The 24967-nt window shown below is 43.2% G+C and overlaps 1 protein-coding gene across 1 annotated transcript in view; it reads left to right on the top strand.

Moving 5' to 3' along the window:
• Positions 1-11379: 11379 nt before the first annotated feature.
• ADIPOR2 (adiponectin receptor 2) overlaps positions 11380-24967 on the top strand; it is a 35454-nt gene continuing 21866 nt past the window's right edge. The window contains exon 1 of the mRNA XM_077340033.1: positions 11380-11515. The gene's annotated coding sequence lies outside the window, so the exon portion shown is untranslated. The remainder of the gene's footprint in view (positions 11516-24967) is intronic.

Genomic DNA, 24967 nt, shown 5'->3' on the forward strand with positions numbered 1-24967 from the left:
TCCCTGTTTTTTGTTTTTTTTAAAGCATTTGTTTTGTGTTGCAGGTAATGTATTTCACAGCATAGGGACTTCTGCCAAGTTGGACTTCTTCCTAGTTTAAATTTACTGCAGCAAGGACAAGTTCTCATGTTACTTTTTGACATGACAAAGTTACCAAAGAATAATGCTTGTTTTTATTATGTCACAGTTGCATGGGGACTATTTAATTTGTATGCTTTTGCGCATGGTGAGAACCAACTGCCAACATGCTATGGTGATTTTGTAACGGATAACGGAGCGGGCAAAGTAAATATTCAGTACACAAAATGGCTGTGGTTAATTTTCCTTCTGGAACTGCGGCTCAGTTCAGCCATCACAAACAAACCAAAGTTTGGGCACAAACCTGGTTAATATCCAGACTTTCATGCTTTCTCCATTCTCTCCCATATGGTGCACCAAGACTGAAGACAGAAGTTTTCAACTAATGCCTGTTTGGCACAGCCAAGCAAATTTGAACAAACTGTGATTAGTTTCTCAGAATTTTTATCCACAGTTATGAAGACATCTGATTAAGCAGACTTAGTTGAAGACTTTTGGCTTCACAAATGGCTGAGTGAGGGATTGTATAAACCAAACGTAGTACTCATCATAAACAAACTGGTTTGTTCATGACATCTGAACTGGGTCTCAGATCTCTGGAATTATTTGAGGCATTAATTTGCAGATAAGATGGCCAAAACCCTCAAAGAAAAAGCAGTTTTCTAAGTTGCTTGTGCTTATAAAATTAGTGTTGAATACCTGGATTGAATTTCATTTGCCATTTTTTTTGTGTGCCAGCTATATAATACAGACTTATATTTGTTTAATTTAAGATGTGCTTGCATGTTTGGGCCATATTGCAAATGAAAAACCAAATATGCATTATTATTCGTTTTCAGAAAATGCTAAGAATCTCAGGTATACTTCACCATTCTTTTCTCAGGTTCACAAACTTGTTATTGGAACTTGTAAAAGAGAGCAGACTATTTTTAGTTGAAGGAGAAGTAGAGTGGTTTTTTGTGTGTGTGTGTAGTTTGAACAGACTATATGCCTCGTGTTGGGGCATCAATATATCCGATTCTCAACGTGGCCAAAACTGTAGATACTTATATCCAGAGACTGCAGCCATAGACAGGCAAGACAAAGCTGAAAGAAAATATGAAATCTTAAAAACAAAGATGAAATCTTAAAAAAATATCCCCCCATAGAAGTAGTGCCTGTAACTTTAAGAATAAATGCCCTTTGCAGTGATCGTTGTGGGCAACCACTGCTGTATTGCAAGCTTTCAAGCCTTGGTTCCTGTTAGTAAAAAGCAAGGGAACTGGGCAAAGCCCTTTCCATGGCTTTCAGCCATTGAGAGAAGATTTGTTATGGCCAGTTTTGGCAGCAACCACCAGTGACTTGAAACTAAATAACTGGCATGACTTACCCAGGCCTGGCTGCTTGCTATTGTTCAACACTGGCCACCCACAGAAACCAGTGTGGTATAGTGACTGGAGTTTCAGACCAGACCCAGGTTCAAATTCTTAATCTGCCACAGAAACTCCTTGGGTGAGTTTGGGTCAATCACATATTTTCAGCCTAATCCATCTCACAGGTGGTTTGTGAGGATAAAATAGAGAAAAGAAGACTAGCATAAACTACTTTAAGTCTGTGTTCTGGAGAAAGATGAGGTATAAATGAAATAAATGTATAATGTAGCTGAAGATGGAAAGGTGGATAAAAGGTAGGTTGGCAGATAGGTGTGAAGGCATGTTGGAATCCAGGAAAGGTAAGAGTATGGGTGATTCCAGGAGTAGGGAAAGAAGAAATAATGGGAGAAGGGAATGCAGGGGAACTACCGGAACTACCGCTACTATTTCAAGATTTCAGATTTTTTTTGCAACCTGGAGCTTTTCTAAGGTTTGTAGAGAGATCTGTCTTGTCTGTTCATAGCTCCAGTTTCTGGATTTATCTGCAGATGAGGACATGTTGAGAATTAGACATGTTTATGGCATTTGAATATGAGCCTCTTGTGGCACAGAGTGGTAAGGCAGCTGTCTGAAAGCTTTGCCCATGAGGCTGGGAGTTCAATCCCAGCAGCCGGCTCAAGGTTGACTCAGCCTTCCATCCTTCTGAGGTCGGTAAAATGAGTACCCAGCTTGCTGGGGGGTAAACGGTCATGACTGGGGAAAGCACTGGCAAACCACCCCGTATTGAGTCTGCCATGAAAACGCTAGAGGGCGTCACCCCAAGGGTCAGACATGACTCGGTGCTTGCACAGGGGATACCTTTACCTTTACCTATGGCATTTGAATAGCCATCTTGTGAATAGTTTCAGAGGGTAGCTGTGTTGGTCTACAATAGACCAACTAGATTTAAGTCCAGTAGGGCCTTAGAGACCAAGAAGATTTGGGGGGCATAAGCTTTCGAGACTCAAAGCTCCTGTCTTCGGGTAACCATGAATAAGAATTACGAACAATTAGTGTACTCATATTTTAACTTCTTTGCTAGTAAATTAGTGGAAATTATTTCTCAGTACCTACAGGAATAATTTATACCAGTTATTAGAAGGTGCACCTAAAAAATTAGTTTGCTGGAAATATTTCTTTTTTGTTATAATGCTAGCTTTTTCAAGCAAAAAACATTTGTATGAACAAAATATGCCAATAAATATAAATGAACAAGTGCCCACTAACATGCAGTTTTGGGTTAGTACATTCTTTTTATGCCCACACATGTTCAGTAATTTTTAAAATACATCCTCTTCTAAAGATGTCACTAGTGCAATAGATCTGAAGTGCCTAGAAGGCACAAAGGAAAACACTGCTTGCAAAGTAACATGCTTTTAAAATAACTGAATAGGGGTTTTTTGCTTTGTTTTTTTTAAATCATCAATCCATACATCCATTGGCATCTCCAAGAACAATTTCTTGGAATACCTTGAGTGGCCCAGATTTATGGGCTTTTTACATAAAATCCAAAGCCAATGGGACAGTAATTGGAAGCAATGAAAATTGTTTTCCACTCATGGAAAAAATGAGAGGATAAAAGCCTGATCCAGCTTCTTTAAAAACTCCCCAAGAATTGGAAACAGACTCAGATCCTATGAAATCTGTCAGCTATACATGCCTGGAACAGTATACTTTCTGCCCAAATAGAAAAAACACTCTATATTTTTTCATTCATTCATATCCCTCACCCTTTCTTTCAGCAATAACTATGGACTGTAGAGTATTTGCCCCCATTTCAAATCTAGCCCTTTATTTTTTAAATTACAAATTAGATTTAGGGGATTATACCTGCTGGTGACTGAAGTCCAAATGGTATTTCAGTTTCACAACAGCCTGTGAGGGAAGTTATGTAGAAGGAGACTCTCTTGCCCAACACTAGGAATCTGAAGCTAAATTTTCCACTTTCAGTCCAATAACATTAGACCTACTTAACTTGTTCTCCACAATGATTTAATGTCAGTAGTCTACAAGGCCACAGAAGAGAAGGATACAGTTTTTGCCATGCAAAGTAAAAGGGGACAGGGATAAAGGTTAAAGGGAGTAGGTGGGTTTTGATGAAAGAATAGCGAGGATAAGAGCAAGGCGTTGGCTCTGTAACTTTTAGTGGGCATCAACAGGTAAGTGAGAGACCCATTGATCAGCAAAGACTTCAAAAGAAATAGATTTTGAGGGAAAGTTTAAGCAAGGAAAGGAAGAAGATAGAACTGATTCAGATATAGTCAGAGGGATTGGAATCAGAACAAAATGTGAAGCACTTGAAGTTGTATGAAAATACGTTTTAATATGTTGGATGATGAAGAAGAGCTGGTTTTTATACCCCGCTTTTCAGTACCTGAAGGAGTCCCAAGGCAGCTTACAATCACCTTCTCTTCCTCTCCCCTCAACAGACACCCTTTGACGTAGGTGAGGCTGAGAAAGCTCTAACCAAACTGCTCTGTATGAACAGCTTCTAACAGGACTGTGAACTAGCCCAAGGTCACCCAACTGGCTGCATGTGGAAGAGGAATCACAGAACCAAAGAGTTGGAGAGGACCTCCAGGGACATCTAGTCCAACCCCCTGCAGAATGCAGGATATATTTCCAGAAGATGACTCCCCTCCCCCCAAAAAAATCCCTGGCCAGTTTGGCCTGGAGGAATTCGCCTTCTGATCCCGAAGTGGCAATTGGCATTTCTCTGGGCATGCAAGAAGAAGAAGAAGAAGAAGAAGAGTTGGTTCTTATATGCCGCTTTTCCCTACCCAAAGGAGGCTCAAAGCGGCTTACAGTCGCCTTCCCATTCCTCTCCCCACAACAGACACCCTGTGAGGTGGGTGAGGCTGAGAGAGCCCTGATATCACTGCTCGGTCAGAACAATTTTATCAGTGCCGTGGCGAGCCCAAAGTCACCCAGCTGGATGCATGTGGGGGAGCACAGAATCGAACCCGGCTCGCCAGATTAGAAGTCCGCACTCCTAACCACTACACCAAACTGGCAAGAAAGGGCCACAGGAGCCAAGCACTGACACAATCCCTTCTGCCCACCCACTCACAATCTGCCTAAGTTCACAGAATCAGCATTTCTGTCAGATGGTTATCTAGCCTCTGTTTCCTGAAGAACCCTTTTCCCCTGAGGAACTGCTCTGTCAGGAACTTCTGTATGTTTAGCCAAAAATTATTTTGAATTAATTTCATCCTACTGGTTCTGGTCCGTCGGTCTGGGGCAACAGAAAACAACTCTGCTCCATCCTTTGCATGACAGCCTTTCAAGTACATCACCTCTTAGCCATCTTCTTTCCAGGCTAAACAGACAGGCTAAACAGGAGTGGGGAATCAAACCTGGCTCGCCAGATTAGAAATTGCTGCTCTTAACCACTACGCCAACTGGTGGAAGGACCCACAAAGGCAAAAATGCCTAGGGCCTACAAAAGTTATAACGTAGCCCTGGGCAACCCTGTGAATTAATGTTATTTTGTTAACAGACTTGCTCAAGTCTTGCAAACAGAGGGCTGTGACTTCCTTGATGAATCAGCCCATCTCCTGTTGGATCCTCTTATTTTCTTTCTGCCTTCAACGTTTCCTGGCACGAATGTCTTTTCCATTGACTCTTGTCTTCTTGTAATGAGACCAAACTACAATAGCTTCAGTTTAGTCATTTTATCTTCTCGGGAGAGTTCGGGCCTGATTTGACCCAGAATTCACTTGGTTTTTTGGCAGTCCATGGTATCTATAAGACTCTTCCAACACTACATTTCAAAGGAATCCACTTTCTTCCTGTCAGCTTTCTTCATTGTCCAGTTTTCATACCCATACATAGTAATGAGGAATACTATGGCATAAATTAACGTGATGTTGGTTGCCAGCAACGCATCCTTACATGTAAGAATCTAGGAATAGAAAATAATGAACAATTTCAGTTTCTTAATTGTCAGCTCTTAAATTGTGTGATACCCCATTAGTCATTAATTGTGTCTTGATGTTCAGTTGTCATCTGGCTTTGGCACTTTCTGCTTTAACTTACATCAGTAATCATTTCAAGTCATCACTGTTTTCTGCCAGTAACGCCTTGTCATCTGCATATTGCAATTTTTTAAATCTTCCTTCCACTTCCTTATTTTTATTCCTTTCCCGCCCCCCCCCCCCCAATGCAACAATTTATCACTGTGTTGCATATAAGAAAAAAAAGCATTAAATCAGAGGGTAAAGGGTACAGGCAACTTCCAAAATGTGTGTGCATGACATTTGTTTGTCTATTTGCAAAATCTCTGTGCCAACTCTCCTGGGCATTTTGTAGCTTTGGATTGCCGTTTGGAAGGCAGCCAGTCAAGATTAAAATGTGAATCAACAGGTTGGACTTTTATACCCAGATCTTCTACAGTCTTGGCTACGTTATGTTTATTTCCGAGATGTTTGAGACTGGTAGGGAATAAGTTCATTGTAAGGAGGAGAAATCCCTTCAATCCTGTTTTGGCAACTGATTTTTTAGAAAGGACAACATCATGACTGTACTAAAGGGCACTAACCTAATGACTCCTGTCATACATTCTGAGACACGAAGTCCCCATGGCTTGTTTGTTCATTCGTTTACGGTACTTTTGCCCTGCTTTTCTGGCATGTAATAATCCTCCTGATGTGCTTGTGAAATTAGTAGATGGTTTTGCAGAGCCCTTCCTTGGGACATCTCAGCTGCTTGCTTTCATTTGTCAGGGCTTTGACTTGGAAACAGTTGTGCACAAAGAAAGAACCCTTGCAGAGCTCCCATGGCTGGTCACTATGTGGTGAAAGTGATTCAAGAGTTGTTTGCCTGTGTCTTGGGATAAAATGGCTGATATGCACAGCAACATGTCAAGATCTTGAGATCAGGGGCTGTGCTGAGGGCTGAATGTGGGGGTCCTCCTATTGTGGTCCTAAGATGTGTTACACCCGACTAAGCCTATTGGCTTCAATGGATTTAGAAGAGTATAATTCTGTTTAGGATTGTGCTGCAAGGCCTAAACTGATTTCTCAGAAGGTATGTGGGGACCCTGTCGTTTTCTATATGACGTTGTTTCAAGCAACGACCAGTACTTAAGTTTGTTTAGACATTACACCGAGAGCAGAAATAATCATTATCTCTAAAGGAAGTGAATAATGTTTCTGTAGAACTTACACATTACTTTCGTGAAAGTGTTTTGACAGCATCTGTGGAAATATTATAATCACTGTATGATAAAAGAAGTTGGTGACCATTGAAATGAGCAAATGCTGTAATTTTATGATTCATCTATTTTCAACTGTTATTGCCTGGTCTTCTGGGCTGAAGACTATTCTCTCACACAGACCTGCTTGGAAGTAACTAATTTCAGAGGTGGCTGAAGTCATCTTGCCGCCCTAAGAAGTTGTACTCCATCACACAATCAATGTAGTGTCCTCCAGCTTGGTGTAGTGGTTAGGAGTGTGAATAATCGAATCATAGAGTTGGAAGGGGCCATACAGGCCATCTAGTCCAACCCCCTGCTCAACACAGGATCAGCCCAAAGCATCTAAAGCATCCAAGAAATGGAATGTGGACTTCTAATCCAGTGAGCCGGGTTTGATTCCCCACTCCCCCACATGCAACCAGCTGGGTGACCTTAGGCTTGCCACAGTGCTGATAGAGCTGTTCTTACTGAGCAGTAACATGAGGGCTCTCTCAGCGTAACCTCCCTCACAGGGTGTCTGTTATGGGGAGAGGAAAGGGAAGGAGATTGTAAGCCCCTTTGAGATTGTTTCGGGCAGAGAATAGCGGTATATAAGAACCAACTATTTTTCTTCTTCAAGTCTGTGGAACGTTCGAGGGGATCATGAAGCACATCCATGGGTCACATGCTGCTTCAATGTGATGTTTGTCTCAGTGATTGTTTGGATTGCTTGAGCAGCAGTTGATTTATTGGATTTATTTTTATTTAGATTTTCTTCCCAACCAGCACGGTACAGTGGCAGTACATTTCCTTTTTCAGTTCTGTTAAGGAAAGTTGTCAGCATGTGGAAGAATGGCAGTTAGAATTGCCAGCGTGAAAAAGCTTTGCCCCATTTTTAATACAGTATAACTACTAGTATAACTAACCATTACATTCAGATTTTAGAAAATTATATCCTAGAGCTCCTCCACCAGGCATTTTCTTGAGTCCGACCGACCCAACAACACCCACTGATCCCCCCTCAGACACCCCTCCATGACCTGAAGCAGCCTCACCTCCCTGGGAGGATGTCTAAGTTGTCATTTTTTAAAAGCCACTTTTGGATTATTTTTGATATGTTATTATGACTGTGTTGTATGTTTATACTGTTCTATGTATTACCCCTGTAATGTTTTATGTGAACCACCCTGAGCCATATGGGAGGATGGTATAAAAATCTAATAAATAAATAAATACTCTTAATATCATTGAATGGAACCAATAAAGTAATGAAATTCGATCCAGTGCATTTTGACCAGGAAGGCTTTCTTCAATGATCCTAATTTAATACCACCTGCACACTATATTAAGGAATCTGTATCACGCTTAGCCATGTAAGGTATTGCAGGAACATTGAAAAATATATATAGCATGGCACCAAAATACTCTGTGGGCATAAATTAAACCTTAGTTTACTGGTGTAGCACTTATGCACACAGTGTGTGAAGGAATTGCTGTATCCGGTATGATTATACCATCTCTCATTCCCTTTAGTATGGCCAGATATAACGCCTCCACTGAGTATTTCTATGCTACCTTTGTCTCCACAATACCTTACATTGCTAATGGCGATACAGATTTACTCATATAGTGGGTAGATGGGACCACTCAAGGCCTTTGTGGCCAAAACCCTTCAGGTTCAATTTCATTATACTATTTCCAATCAGTGCTAATAAGTGCATACTGCATGGCATGTAATGTGTATTACACAGTGTGTTACATATAAAGCCTAAGGGCCTATTTTGTTTTTAATGAAATAAGTTCACTATAAATATTTATTTTGTACATTTATCAATTTATATATTTGTTTAATATTTTTAATGTTTGTGTGACTTCGATATTTTAGGGATCCAAGTGCATTTTAAAAGCCTACAAAATGTCACATATTATTTGTGATAAAATTGGAAACCTTCCAGCTCTTGCCTTAAGAACAAAATAGTACAAAATAAGAAATTCTTTTACTAGATATTATCAGTGTCCGGATGTACTTCTGCTGGAGCTTGGTTATATAGCCATGCTTTATCTTCTGGTGACCGAGCAAAATTCTTCCTCAAGCATTACTCTTCTCTGAACAAACCCATCACAGGCCTCCTAAGGTCATCTTCAAACACTGAAGATATTATCAGCAACTTGTTTTAGGGCTCACACATCAGCATTGCCCCAGGTCACATTTTCTCCTATGAAACCCAGGCTTCATGCCCTGGTGCTCTATGTGTGTTTCCTGGGTGATATACATACTCCCCTACTTCTGTACTTCTGTGTAGAGTCTTCTTTTTTCCATTAAATGCTGGTGTGACTAAGGCTAGTCATGGTCTTGTTAGAGCTGTTCGTACAGAACACTTCTGTCAGAGCTCCCTCAGTCCCACCTACCTCACCGGTGGAGAGGAAGTGTGGGACCGTAGAAAATCTCTTAATATACTTTAATAATATGTAGCTTGACCAAAAGCCTGAAACTGCCAATAGCTACAAGCAAGAGAGTCAGGTATACTACCTGAATTCCATATGCAAGATAAGGGAGACAAAAGGGGTCTGTTTCAGTTTGCTAAAGGCCCTACTATTGCCTTCAAGGTTGTAAATGTTGCAGGTCTAGGAATGTGCATATGTGGGGGAGTACCAACTGAAGGGCCCTTTCCAGGAGATTGTTCAGACAGCAAACTCTACAACAATGCCTTCTTGTAAGAGAAGTAGCCATTACGCTAGGTCGATGTGTACAAACTGTAAAATGACATGTTAGAAAAGTTACAAAAGAGCTGTGCCAGCCATTCTGGGATCTCCCTATGTATGCAAATATATTTTATTTTTGCTTCATCTGGGACTCTCATCTGATTCTTTTGGACTATTGGTTTTATTGATTTTGCTGAATCTTGCACTCAGAACCGGATTTTTCAGAGGATAAGGGAACTGTAAACTGCTTTGAGACTCCCTCAGATAGTGAAGAGCGGTATATAAAAACCAACTGTTCTTCACATCATGATCTGTAAATATTACCTTCCCTAAAATACTCTCCCCCTCTTTCACCCCTTATTTTTCTTGCCAGCCTTATTTGTGTGTATTCTTTTCTTTTTCATTCCCAATTTTAAAAAAACAACAGTTTACATCTGACAGGTTATTCTGAGTTTCTTGCAAGGAACCATCCCAGCCAACACTGACAGAGATCGTAAAATTATCCCTTCTGGCTAAGTCTCCAAATAAAGCTAATTTGCCCAACTGGACTCACACTTGGCTCTATTGCTTCCCCCCAACACAGCTACGCACCTAAATCTAACACCCCAATTCTAGATTCAAATGGGTAGCCGTGTGGGTCTGAAGTAGCACAGAGTAGAATCAGAGTCCAGTAGCATCTTTAAGCCCAATGAAGATTTATTCAGGGTGTGAGCTTTCGAGTGCAAGCACTCTTCGTCAGACTAGGGACCGTAGGAAATATATAGCAAAAATTAAGTCTGTAAACCATGTCACACATCCAAATATAGCCAATGATAATTCAAAACAGCCAATTCTAGTTTACTCTCACGAGGTATGAATGATACTTAATATTTGTGGGCTGCATCGCTTCAGACATCAGGCTATTGACTCTTTGTGTGCCTGAACGCGTCTGTAGACACCACAGAGCACTCGATAGCAAGGGTAGTCAACCTGTGGTCCTCCAGAGGTTCATGGACTACAATCCCCATGAGCCCCTGCCAGCAAACGCTGGCAGGGGCTCATGGGGATTGTAGTCCATGAACCTCTGGAGGACCACAGGTTGACTACCCCTGCTCTATAGCACTCTAACGCGTTTATTTTGACAAGCTTTGGTGAGCTGGAGCCAAACACACGCAATCATTAACGCATCCGACTGACGAAACCAGAGCCAGCTCTGCAAGGATGGAGCAACCGAGTCCGGAGAGACCACGCCGGCGGCTCCTGAAGCTCGAAGGGATTCTGTTTAGACTCAGCAGCGCAGCGGAGCGAGGTGATTTTAGGGTTTTAATTTCTTCGTCATGTAAGGAGGTCATAGTCTGAGGAAGAGTGCTTGCACTCGGAAGCTCACGCCCTGAATGCATCTTTGTTGGTCTTGAAGATGCCACTGGACTCTTAAGATTAAACACTATTAGCCGTTTTAGCAAAGAATTGCCATAGGGCACAATGTGGATGCTGTGGCAGAGTTCACTCATTTGCCTTTTCTGTTCATCTGTACATTTATGATCCCTGTTCCGTTTCGTCGGAGGAAGCGCGCCTGCACACGGCCGCTCACGCCTTGAATAAATCTTGGGTTGGTTTTGAAGACTCAATTTTTTTCTTGTGCTACTTCAGAGCAACGCGGCGACCCACCTGAATCTAAGACTAAACACGTTCAGTCACAACACGCGATAGGTACTAAAAAAAAAAAAAAAAAAAACCCTCCCCCAAAACAGGAGTGGAAACGGGAAGGAAGAAGAAGAAGAAAAAAGAAAACGACGCTCTCAAGGTGAGGCACTCTCAGTTAAATTCGGCGCTACTGGCCGAAGCGCCTCTCCCTCCCCTCTCCCCTCAGAAGGCGAAAACTACATCTCCCGGCGTGCACCGAGCCCAACCGCCGCCCAACGTCTCGCTCCGAGGAGTCCTGCGTGCGCGGCGGGGGCCGGAGCCGCCGCCTATTGGCTCGCGGAGCCTCGTGCGATGATGACGCTCTGGGGCAAAGGGGAGGTGATAAAGTGGGGGGCGGGAGGAGGAGGAGGAGGAGGGAGGAAGGCGGGCGCGGAGGAGGAAAGGTGGAGGGGGTGGGATTCCCGGAGGCGCCGGCGTCACCGTGGGGACTCCCTCCTCACCTCGGCGCTGGGCTCGGGTGGACGCGGTCGTGAGGAAGCACCAGGTGAGGGGGCAGGCTGAGGGGAGCCCTGGCTTGGCATCACGGTGGCTCTGGGGACAGGGCGGGGGGCCCCTGGCAGGCTGCCCTGCCTCAGCCTAGGCCTGCTGAGGGGGGGGGGAGTGGTGGTCGCTGGGCGCGTGGCTGTTGGTGGGCTTCCCTAGGAGGTGACCTCGAATTCCTTCACTTGAGCCTCTGCTTGGGGGCTGCTGCTGACCTTGGACAAGTCAACAAAATTTGAGTCCAGTAGCAGCTTTAAGACCAAGGCTTGGGCAAGTCCCTTCTCATCTCCCCCCGCCACAGTCATGGTGGCGAAGGGGGTAACCCTTTCAGACGAATACGCAGTTTAGACTACTGTAGCCCTTTTGTTTGTCAATAAGCGTTTGCAGCAAAAGACAAGTCTTGTGATGTTGGTGAGAGAGGAATCTATGGTGCCACATTGAATTTGGCTCTAAAGATGCCATGAAACTTTTGAAAGGGGAGGGGGGTTGACCTCTTAATTGATGTAGTGGTGTGGCTCTGTGGTTGGTTTGTTTTTAGCGTGCTGGAGTGCTGAGTGACCGTCCTTGTGTTGAGAAAGTGCAAACAACTCTTGTTTTCTCCTCTTCCCTTTCGCTTAGCAGTCTACAGTCACTGTGCTAGTAATTTCCCCCATACACACAGACATAAACTTCTGGGCGTTCATAATCTTGAGGAAGTTAGAAGTTGAGACGGTTTTGCAGTGGGTCTGGTTTCTCCAAGGATGCTAGTACTCAAGAGAAAGGTTTGTGTTATTGTGTAAACTAAGTTCTTGAACGAGGCGAAGTGTTATAAGAAAATAAGTAGACCCCTGCTGGATCAGACCACCAGTCTATCTAGTCTAGCTTCCCCTCTCACACATTTGCCAACCAGTTCCTCTGGTCAACAACGGCATAGAGACTAAGGCCTGTTGCACCCTGGCTCTGGGATTCAGAGGCTTAATGCCTCTGAATGGCCCATTATGCATGGAGGGGAAGGTCCGCATATGTGGTGGAATGGCGTCGCCTAAAATCACCGATAACGCATGGCGCCAGCTGCAACTGGCCTCAGATTTGGTGCAGGCCGCCGAAAAAGCCGCGTTAGCGGAGCTTCCGGGCGACCAGGGCACAACCAGAAGCGGGGCCGGAGTTGCCGCGTGCATAACCAGTTACTCTGGGTTTTGCCACCATTGCGTCCCATCCTGTGTACATGCGGTTTGCTTTGCTTCTTCCCCCTCCACATTTTTCATGTGACCCAAAATTGCCATTTCGGCGGCCGTGCATAATAGGCCAATGTGGAAATTCCCTCACTCACAATTGCTAGTAGCCACTAGACTGCCTCTCCCTGCATCAGGCTTGAGGTGGCTTACAACAATTATTAAGCATTTAGAACAATAAAACACAGCAAAATATAATAAAAGTTATAATACGTGCATCCACTTGGCAATTTTGGCCAATGGTGGGGTATATTCCAGAGAGGGAGGGGGGAAACTAGAGGAGAAGAAATATAGGAGGAGGGGAGATCCACATGGGTCTGAACTACCTTGGCCTAGCAGAAGAGTGCTGTTATGTGGGTCAAAGACTTCCAGACTTGTTTCATTTTAAAGATCCTCCTTAGAAAAATGACAGCTCTGATACTGATATACAAATGAAGGAAACAGAATACATTCTGTGCACCATGTGTCTAGTAAATAATTTAGGTAGCCTGTATCAAGGAAGTCCAGCCTTGCTACACAGACTTCTGAATGTGTCTTGCCTTGAAACTCCCATGGCGTCTCTGTAAACCATGAAATAATACTGTCGATTAATTTGTAATACGAAATTAAGTAGTATAATTAGCTACTTAATGTAATGAATAAAAATTGCAAATAATAATAATAATTAACAAATAGTTTGTTGTAATTTAAAACTTAGCCATGGGCAACTTGGTTGAAAGACAATAATAAATTAACTAGTTGTGATTCTCCTGTAACTATTTATATGCATTTATGTCTCTTGCAGAGCCTCTTGTGACGCAGAGTGGTAAGGCAGCAGTCATGCTGTCTGAAAGCTCTGCCCATGAGGCTGGGAGTTCAATCCCAGAAGCCGTCTCAGGGTTGACTCAGCCTTCCATCCTTCCGAGGTCGGTAAAATGAGTACCCAGCTTGCTGGGGAGTAAATGGTAATGACTGGGGAAGGCACTGGCAAACCACCCCATATTGAGTCTGCCATGAAAACCCTAGAGGGCGTCACCCCAAGGGTCAGACATGACCCGGTGCTTGCACAGGGGATATCTTTAACTTTACCTTTATGTCTCTTGTAAATGAGCCCCTGTTTGCTGACAGGGGCTCATGAGAATTGTAGTCCATGAACATCTGGAGGACCACAAGTTGACTACCCCTGCTGTAGGGCATGCAAAATGGAGCTCTTCTTCCAGGTCTGTGGTTGAGGCCGGGCGGCAAGGGAGAGCAGGGCTCCCCAGAGAAGTGGCATTAGCGAAGTGAATCAGCACACTCTGCAATATCCCCTCTAGGTGGTGAAGATTCGGGGTTTCGGCTAGCAGTTTTTCGCCATTACATCTAGGTCTTATGGGGAAGGATATTTGTTATATGTATTGGTTTTTATATTGTTTTATTGGATTGTATTTTGGGGGTTTTATGGAGTTGATGTAACACTCCTCGAGCCTTCGGGGGGAGAGGGGTAATAAATAAAATGGTGATGATGATAATAACAACTTGCTTTTTGAGCAGTTTGAATTGCCAGAGAATCCTCAGTTGTGCAAGACAGAGTCTGTAGCTTAATGGATGTCGTAGGACTTTGATAGGGCCAAATTATGAACCATGGAGTCCAACAAAGTGCTGTATATGGGATCCAATGAATCATTTAGTTATAGATAAGGCAGGTTCCAGAGGGCAAAACGACATGACGCTCTTAAGGGCTACACCGACAATCCAATGTGCAATTACTAGTAAACAAGATTGTGCTATAAATCATTTATTAAAGAATGACGATGCCTTGAAGGGAGTTACGAGGTTGTGGCAGAAATGCTTGTTAAAAAGTTTATCTTATGGTGGGCAACGCACAGGCGTAATATCTGTTATATTGTATCACTAGTGTACGTGCTCATGGCGCAATCTGTGATTCTCAAAAGCCGAACTCTAATGCGATTCTATACACCTTTTTGAGTTATATTATTTAAGAAATACAAGAAGAGCTTTTCTCCCCAATGGCGACCCATAGCTAAAACCAGCCTCCATAACATTTTACTCAAGAGTTTTGTGCTGGGAATGGTTTGTATGGTGGAGCATTTCAGCTACTGTAGTTACGTGCAGTGTGTTGTGTGCAGTGTGATGTGGTCAATGGCAGGTTTCAATGCAAACTAGCCGAAGCATGAGATGGCGTCGTTAAAGAAGTACAAACTGGTTATGTGGGAGGTATAAATTTCTCTTGTGGTACTCCCTGCAAAATGCTGTCTCCAACTGCAATGAGGTCAAATAAGTAATGCCAAAAACAAAACAACATTTAGATTGTTTTGCTTTTAAACTGTAATCAGTCTTAGGACAAATGTTACAGTTGAAATAGTATCTAATTTCATAAGCACGTGATGGAGGCTTAAGTGTTACAAGCTGCTCCCATATGATGGTGTGCCATGTGGATTTGGTGGTTTTTTGCTACACCACAATCAGTTTAGCTGATTTGTATTTAGATAATTATCATTGCTGATTGTGAGTCATATGAAATAACACATGAAACCCCCCACTTTTTCCATGGGAGGCTCATTAAAAAAAATAATTTTAAGGCATCTGCTATAGCATGGTCTGGTAGAATCTAATGCTTCAGTCCTTGAAGTACATTAACTTGATCACAGTATCACTTCAGTAATGAGCAGTTTGTAATGTTAATGCTACTTTTCAGGCTGTTTTTAGTTCAGAGGGGAGAGGGAAGGTCTTGTTGGTTTAGTTTCTTGTCTGGTGAATGCTGAGAAGTGGCAGGAAAAGTGGGGAGACATACTAATTTCTTCCCTTGTGCTTTAGGCAGGAATTGCCTATTACTGGGCGCCTAAGACTTTTTGAGCCTGTGGGCACCTTTAGGATTCTGGCACAGGGTGAGTGCCATAACAAAATGGCTGCAGAAAATGTCAGGGAGCAAAGCTATACATAATAATTCCAAGTAACACATTTCAGGTAGAAATCCCGGATCAGTGGTCCCCAACCTTTTTATCACCAGGGACCGGTCAACGCTTGACAATTTTACTGAGATGGGCGGGGGAGGGGGAGTCTTTTGCCGAGGGACGTTGCCGCCACCTGAGTCTCTGCTTGCTTTCCCGCCAGCGCCCCTGACTTCCCGCCGCCCACTGGGGGGCACTGCCAGCAGCAGCTGTGCAGTGCCACACTGAGGGGGGAGCCCCAGCCATGGCTGATGCTGGAGAGCACCAAAGGTGAGCTGGTAGCAGAGTGACAGGGCAGCCCCCAAGGCAGCATCCGGGGAGGAGGACGAGGAGGAACAGACTGTGAAAGAGCTAATCTGTGTTGTGTTAGAGTAGTATAAGTCAGTGGTCCCCAACCTTTCTGAGGTTGGGGACCGGCAGGGCATCGGGGCACGGCCTGCGGCCCGCACATCGGGCCGCGCCCACGCCTAGGGCCCCGCCCGCGTGCCGCGCCCATGCATTGGGCCACGCCCCGCGTGCCGCGCCCACACATCGGGCCGCGCCCTGCATGGGTGCGGCCGGTCCTGATTCCCTCTCCCCGCCCTCCCGCAGTAAGAAGCTTCCCGGGCCGCAAGCTTGCGGCCTGGGAAGTTTTTTACTGCGGGGGGGGTGGGGAGGGGGAGCCACGGCCCGACGCCATGGCCTTCGCGGCCTGGCACCGGGCCGCGGCCCGCAGGTTGGGGACCACTGGTATAAGTGACAGTTAATTTTAGTTATTGCTCAGTGGCTCTATTTTGGTTAGATTTAATCTTCATCAGCTCTTTGCAGCTGTTTATCTTTTTAAACCTTGGTTGTGTCATTGTTGAAATGTGCTGCTAAGTGCTCCATTTTGAGCTGTGCTGTGAAGCCCTTGTACATCTTTTAAAAAATTCCTCCAAGAGAAGTGTCCTAAAATGTGTTACAAATTTTACATTAGACCTTTCAGATGCCTCTTTTGGCTGCCTGCTTTGGTGATAGATATGTATCCTAACTGACCATCTTTGGTTTGGCAGCTGCATATTTTGCCAAGGATGAACCGCAACTGCAAATACCTACATGTTGAATAGGGACCGTGAAAACAGCAGTATAACTGTGTCATGCCTCTTTTGCCCCTTTTGCATTACTGTAGTTTCTTGCCATTCTTCCTAAGCAAGCACTCCCTTCTTATACCTGTTTAGTGTATTGCCAACAGAAAAACCTCACACACATGTTATGGTCTGGTCTGGCAAGAAATGTATGTACACGAAACTAAATCCTCTTCCTTTTCAATCTTTGTTTCCTGACTCAAAAAAATGAATGCCTGTCCAAGGGTTTTCATAGGATTTCATTGTGGCATATGTTAAGCCACGAAGCAGAGAAAACATTTGAAAAGCCATTTCAGGCCTGTGTAGTTGCATAACTTTCAGCCAGAAGCCATATCCATTCTGCCTTCCTTGCTGCTGCTGTTAGCTTTACAGCTGGAAGAGTGAAGATTTCATCGTGTTTTGTCAATGTTTGTTTTAACTTTTGTTCCTTGTCAAACTGTCCACATGCAGGAAATTTAAAGGGAGGGGGAGTGATATTGCTACAAGCGACTTTGTTTTGCAGTCATAGTGCTATATAAAGTTCAAGTACTTGGATCATTGGTTGCATGGTGGCCTTGTTTGGCAGTAACTTGAAGCTGTACAGCCAGGGACAGGAACTATTACACAAGAGTATATAGAAAGCAGTTTGCCGATAGCACTGAACCTTTATTGGACAAAGGTTGGAAGGAAGGGTTGGTCACTTTCTGGTTACATAAAATTGTGGAAGTAAGCTTGTCAAATGCATTTTTAATTTACCAAACCATAATTGTACATGCCATCTCATTGTGTTCTCTATTTAAAAACAACTACAGGAAAGCATTGCATTCACCTTTGAAAATCTATAGAAATAAATTACAAGGACAATCTTGCTTGTCCCATTAAGTACCTATAACTCAGCCATCTTGTGTCTCACGCATTTAGCTTCTGTGCCATTCTACAGTAGATTCTAGTCCCTTACTGTTGAGATATCTTCAATACTTCGTTTCCAAAGGTGTCCCCTTCAGCCTGTCATGTGTACATTTGATTTCAGTTTTAAAATAATGGGATGAAAGAAGTGAGCGCAGAAATTAGTGTAAAACTTAACTTTGTCATGATCTTTTTCAATCCATGGGTTTAGAGCAAGTACCAAGATCTAATTATTAAAGATCCAATTAAAGGAATAATTATAGTGACAAAACAGCCTTCAATATCCCCTATATTTCACCACTCTTGAAAGTATTGATTGCACATCTCTTTCATTTGGTCCTGAATTGAGTAACTCACAGTGCCGTTCTAAATGTTATTACTAGTCTTGTATGTTCAACATTCCTTTCATGTTGTTGTGGAATGAAACCATGGCCTCCCCTTCTGGCCACTTAAAGGACAATATAAGTTTGGTACTATGCAAAATGCAGGGTCCAGGAAAGAATATAACTCTTATGCTTGATTTACTTTAACTAACCTTGAAATGTAAGTATATCTATCGTATGTGATCAGAGTTACATAACCATGGAAATAAGATGCAGACTGTAGCACAAAGTTATAATTCTTGTGTGGGCTCAATCTGTCCTGTTGAGCAGGTTCCACCTCTGTGGCATGGTGAGCAAAACAAGACGGACCCTTTCCTCACCTGTGAAATGGCAGGAAGAGACTTTTGTGCAGTGTGTTCAGTTGGGTAGTGTGACAGTTATGGCTTAACACTTTTGGGCTGACTAAACTGGTTTCACAGTTGTGTCACTTTTAATGACAGCATTGCGAGCCAGTGGAGTGAAGCAAGGAAGTTCATGGCTTTCCAAAGGTTGATTTGGAGGAGTAAGGTGTTGAAGGAAGTGTCAATATAGGCCACCTATGGAGGAATCTTGTACAATATGTTACAGGGGAAGAGGGAGGTTTGACAGACCATGAGGTCTGTGTGCAATATGTATTTAGACAAGCACCAGATTATATGTTGCTTTTTTCTTCCACATAGAAATATATCTTTGCCCCAAATGGATTAAAGTGGGATGTCCTGCCTGTGTTCAGTTTGTTAAGACAATGGTAGTAAGAATTTTCACAGATGATACCATACGGATATGTCTACTAACTATAAGACATTACAGCACTGTTTCAGTTGCTTATTCCTTGGAGGTGGTTGTGCCAAGAATTTCTTTTGTCTTTTTTTCCAGATAATTTTGAAGACACAAGCTGTCATCTTAATTTCTTGATCCAAAAGCCTAAGAATCATTACCATGAACAAAGTTTGTTGAAGTCAGCAGAATTGACTTCCTAGTAAACACAGACGGGACTTGGTCAGTCTCGTAAAACTTATGGCTGAGATCTCTATGCTTCAGGAGGTTGGCCATGGCCGGAGACAGAGCTTTTTCTAGTGGTGGCATCTTGCCTGTAGAATGCCTTGCCACTTGAGGTTTTGCGAGGCTGAAACATTTTTTAGCCCAGAATAGAATCCAAATTTATATCTGAGCCCTGTTCGCATGGGGCTGTACAGGAGCACAAGATGGGATGACTGTGTAACTTTCATGTTGAGACGCCGGTGTGACTACTCGTAAAGACTTTTATATGAGCTACTGCACCCACAATATCTACTTTTTGTTTGCTTGCTACTTTTTGTTTGCTCTGGACTTGCTACCTGTAAAGCAGGCCTGTAAAAGCCTGCCAGGACATACCTTGAAGCTGCCCCACGGAGGATTGTTGACCGTTGGATATGGGGGTGGGGGTGTAGTGAGCTATCCTGTTGCTGTGGTTTTACTGCCATCTTGGGTTTTTGTATGGCTATTTTTTACTGTTTTTTAGATTTTATGTAAACCGCCACGAGCCGGTTGACTCCGGGAGTGGCAGTCTAAAAAATAAACAAACAAACAAATAAACAAATAAATAAATAAATAAATAAAAATAATAGTTATGATGAGCGAATTTCAGGGTTATAGGAGATCGATAACAAATACATCGAACTGCAGATAGTTAAGGTGTTTGTCTTATAAGCAGCAAACTGCTGCTTCTAAGGGTCCCTAGTCTCATAAACCTTTGTCAAGAGTTTGAAAATAATGTAGCTGCTGAAACTGCTCATTTTATTGTGTCAGTCTTCCTGTGTATAATTAGAACAGGGGCAATCTTGTCAATAGTAGCCTTGCTCAATTTCTGCTTGCTCTTTGGCAAGGAACTGTTTTTTCTCTCTTCATCATTCCCCTTGAGTCCTGTGAGCTTAGAAATTTTGATAGTGCAATCTGGAGATTGCAGAAGGGTTGTCCAAGCTGAGTATAAATGCAGTAGTTTTTCCAAGGAAAGGGGTCATCAGAATTGTGGCCAACTTGAAGCAGGAGTTTGGAAGGGGAAGAGAACAAAGATCTTCAAGATTCAGGGAACTGGAATATTCAGCATCTGAGATATGGGTCTAATATGATAGCTTCTCAGCTCTTTCTTTACAGCAGGGGTAGTCGACCTGTGGTCCTCCAGAGGTCCATGGACGTCTGGAGGACCACAGGTTGACTACCCCTGCTTTACAGCACTACTTGGGTCTCTCTGGCTTGAGCAGGTTTTGCAGCAGGAAGCTAGTGGAATGGATGGATTAGATTAATTTCAAAGGGCGCTTTATAGTGAATGAATTTCAGTTGTGGATAGACGTCAGGCTTAATCTGGGAGGACTTCCTTTCCCAGCACACAAAACAGCTTTGGCATTGCCTCATTGTACCTAAAAGGTGGAGGGAAGGTTGGGGCGGAGATCTCCATTGCAGCTTCATTGAGTGAGAATATTCCAAGAATGTAAAGGCGTGTCTCTTTGGTATTGACTTGTGACTGAGTTAATTCTGGCATTCTCATGGAGTGTTTGTTTTTCCTTTAAATTGCAGGCCTCTTTTGGCTGGGCTTCAGCGTTACATACAGCATGTGGTTCTTTAGGTGCTCATATTATTTGAGTTGATGATGTTGGAAGTGTATACCCTACTTCTTTGTTAAAGTCAACATCCTTCATTAGTAAGCTTCATATATCATCATATGGAGTCCTTGTGATGTATGGATTTTAGTTCAAAACTCCAATCTTACAACTATTCCCAATTTATCAGGGCATAGGCACATTGGTAAATTGCACAGAGAGTACTTCTGTTTGCAGAGCACAAGATCCTTGCTACCCGCTCCAGCCCAAATGGCTGTTCCTGGGGGTCAAGAGACAGAAGCAGCATGAACAGGAAGTTGGAGATCTTTAGCAGGAAGAGAGAATTCCTCTTCCTCCCCCCCACCCCCATCCATGGACATCTTTCATCAGATCCAAATCTGTGTCTGGATTCAACCTGTTTGATAAAGCTTTTTCAAGAGCAGACAGAAAATGGTTCATTTATGTACATAACAATTGTATACAGGCCTGTAATAATTTAATTAAAAGCATGTTGAGATAATCTAGTTATTCAACTGCACAGAACTATGTATGAGTTTATTTCCATGTGGGAAGGGGAGTGGCCATCTTCTCTTTTCTTCTGAAAGGAGGAAAAACAAGGCTGTATGACTGATTTCACCAGAAGTGTAGATTCACTGGTAGTCCTGCTTTTTCTAGAAATGAGAGTGTTCACCTGTACTAAATCAGAATGTCTCGAGTTTCCTTCCTTTTTACCCTGCCTCTGAAGTTTCCCATTGGTTTGCAACCAGAACTGCCATATTTGTGCTGATTAAGGTGCATTCCTTCACCTTCAACCAGTCATGCTTATCTCAGTATGAAAAGCAAGGTTAAAGTTCAGGTGACATTGCTCTTCAGCTGTTTAAGGATGTGCTATTTGGACTGTAATGTGTCAAAATGACACACATTGTACACTCATGAAAGTCTGCACTAACCTCTTTTGAACTTGTACATTTGCCATAGTGATACATTCCTCTTTTGTGCAAACTCCTAGCCATCTGAGAAATTATACAAATTGGGTCTCAATACTTTTTGTGTAGTGCTGCCATACCATTTTTGGAGCACATTCTGTACTTTTGCAAGTCTTATTTGAGCCCAGCATATATCTCCGATTAGCTCCAAATCACATGAAAGAGGGAAGGTCAGATGTCAGATTACACACGGGACAGGTCTAGTTGGTAGTGGTTGCCTTACTAGACAACCATTCTTCTTCCACGTCATTGCATATGTCAGGTGCAAATATTCCAGTGGTTTGATGTTGCCTTATACCGAATCAAACCATTGTTTCATAAAGTCAGTATTATCTATTCTGTATTGTCAGTTGTTTGTACTTGAATTATCTGTTTGCTTATGTAGGTTATTAGGATATCTAGAACAAAGTCTGAGTCCAGCTTTAAGACCAACAAAGTTTTATTCAAGGCATAGGTTTTCATGTGTACACACACTTCCTCAGACATAGTGAAATGGGGATTTACCAGTCCACACATATAGGAGTTGAGCAATAAATTAGTACATAGCATAAAGATGTTTAACAGGTTCAAGGACGATATAGGAATAACAAGCTAAGTTTATAAGGTTATCATCTGTTTGGCTTCAACTCTGGGGGGGGGGAACATAGTGAAGGAAATAAATATGTTAGGATTGGAGACTAATGGTCAGAGGCATTCCCCTGTCACTACACTTAATCCGTTTCCTGCCCCCCCCCCCAATCATGGAGGCATCCCCACAGCAATTTCTGCCCTGAGGTGGGGTGACTAGTCGCACAAAATCATGTCCCCAGTCCTCAGACAAAATAAATACAATACAATCTCCCATTCCAAATTACATTACATTCTGCTATTCATTATGCTACATTGCAATCTACTATTAGATTCCAGGGTTAAATGCGGGGTGAATGTTGTTGAATGCCTGGTGGGATAAGTCCAGGGCTTCTTTACCATGTATGCAAACAATAAAAATGTCACCAATGAATTGCAGGTATAAGAGACATAGGAGCAGGTGGGAGTTTAGGAAGCGTTGCTGCAAGTCAGCCCTAACAAACTTTAGGGCCATGCGAGTTCTCACGGCTTTACCGTTGAGCTGAAGGAACAAGTTGTCACCAAATCTGAAATGGTTATGGGTAAGGACAGAAGAGGCCGTCATTTTAAAGGTGCCCCAGTAACCATGTTGTATCTGAGAAAACAGCGGTGGAATTTGTCTGGGTCTTGTGCTTCTTTTATATTTGGTCTGAAAGCTTCAAAATATGCTTTGTCTGCCTGGGCAGTGTGCTGATAAATAGCTCAGTAGCTGTGTGTATCCACAGTTTGCAGGTAACAAAGAACTACTGCTGGTGACACCGATACCCTCCTCTGCTGGAGATCTGGTGTTGCAGAAGTCTCTGTCAGCAAACTGTCCGTCTTCCTCTTCTTTACAGATGAAAAGGAGATAACGTGCACGTTCTCATTGTTAAACCTTTTAAAAGGCTGATTCAGGTGGGTGGCCATGTTGATTTGAAGCATCAGAAAATTTTGAGTCCAGTGGCACCTCAGGGGTAGTCAAACTGCGGCCCTCCAGATGTCCATGGACTACAATTCCCAGGAGCCCCTGCCAGCAAATGCTGGCAGGGGCTCCTGGGAATTGTAGTCCATGGACATCTGGAGGGCCGCAGTTTGACTACCCCTTAGACCAACCCAGTTTAATTTGGGTATAAGTTTTGTTGGTCTTGAAGGTGCCACAGCACTTAATCTTTGTTCTGTTGAAAAGACTGGTAAATATGTGGCGTCCTGGCTGATAAAAAAAAAAGTTGGTGGTATTTTAAAAAATATAAGGGCTTGGTGATTTTTTTTTGAGTGAACACCATATACTTTAATTGCTAAGCTTCTGCTTTTTATGTGAGCTTGTAATAATTACTGATGCACCTGCTTATTGTTTTGTACCAAGGGTTGGGGACACACAATGTCAAAGCAAAACAAAACTGAGGAATCACTCTGTCAGGAACTTCTTTTGGCTGAACATCCGGAAGAAGTTCCAGACAGTTAGAGTGGTTCCTCAGTGGAACAGGCTTCGTCGGGAGTTGGTGAGTTTTCCTTCTTTGGAAGTTTTTAAGCAGAGGCTAGATAGTCATCTCACAGAAATGTCGATTTTATGAACTGGCAGGTTGTAAGTGGGTGGGCAGGAAGGGATGTGCCAGTGTTTGTCTCTTGTGGCCCTTCCTTGTATACCCACGAATTGCTAATTGCCTGTGTGGGGGTGGTAGGTGAATTTCCTCCAGGCCAGGTTGGATTCGGAGATTATTGATGGGCATGAAATTGGGGGCACCGTGGGTGGGCAGGTAGTTGTGAGTTCCTGCATTGTGCAGAGGGTTGGACTAGATGACCCTGGACATCCCTTCCAACTCTATGATTCTATGTAAACTGTTTTAAAGAAACGCTTGCCATGAGTACATTAAAATTCTGTCATGGTGCCAAAGTTTAGACTTCAGTTCTCTTGCCTTTATAGACTGGTTAGTTAACTGCAGTCTCTCATGTGTCACCTTCAACTATAATAACTGGCCAACAATCAAAATCCTGAAATTAGATGGAATTCTTTGGTCTTTGATAAGAAAATGCAGCTTTTATCTTTTACGGAGGCATTTCCTTAATTAGGCCCAGCTGTATTACACACTTGGATTCAAGTGGCACTGAGCACCTAAAGATACGAAGGATTCTAGATCTAATTTCCAGGGCATGTGAACTGGGTGGCTCTTCCCCCCTCCTCCCCCCCCCTTGCTCCAAATCAGCAGTGATGCAATGAAAACAGAATGCTATGCCTTATTCTTGAACTGTGGCCACTAGAACTGTAGGAATAGTTCTTCCTTTCTACTTCTTTCAGTAAAGCACATTTAGGTTTCCCGCTGACAGCTGTGAAATCTATTTGCACGTCTTCCTCTTTCACAAAATAGGCGGCTGTCCACAGAAGTGGCCAGAAGCTGCTGCATCAGCTCCTGCAACAAGGCTCATCCATGCCCTATAGCTAGATTGGGGGACCTGGTGGGTGCTGCCTCAAGGGCAACCACCTAACCAGCAGCACTGTCAGTCATACATCACAAATCTTCTAGCCCCAGGCATTAGCAGCATGACTGATGGGGGAGTCGAGTGTTTTGGGGGGCGGGGGAGGTAGGCTGAGTTGGACCGAGGTTTCATATCCCTTTGATTAAGATGGGCTTCTCTCGGAAATCCTTCTTTCAGAGGCTTTATTTATAGCAGTTCCTCCTCTGAGTTTGTCATTTCTCACATACAGACATGTAACATTCCACTGCAGACAGACACTAGATAGAAGTCTTCAGAAATGTTGCAATAAGGACAGTGTGCTGAATACACAAGTTATTGTGGTAAAAGTTAAAAAGGTTCCCAAGCC

The sequence above is a fragment of the Paroedura picta genome, chromosome 5 (assembly GCF_049243985.1).
Source record: "Paroedura picta isolate Pp20150507F chromosome 5, Ppicta_v3.0, whole genome shotgun sequence".
Taxonomy (NCBI): Eukaryota; Metazoa; Chordata; class Lepidosauria; order Squamata; family Gekkonidae; genus Paroedura; species Paroedura picta.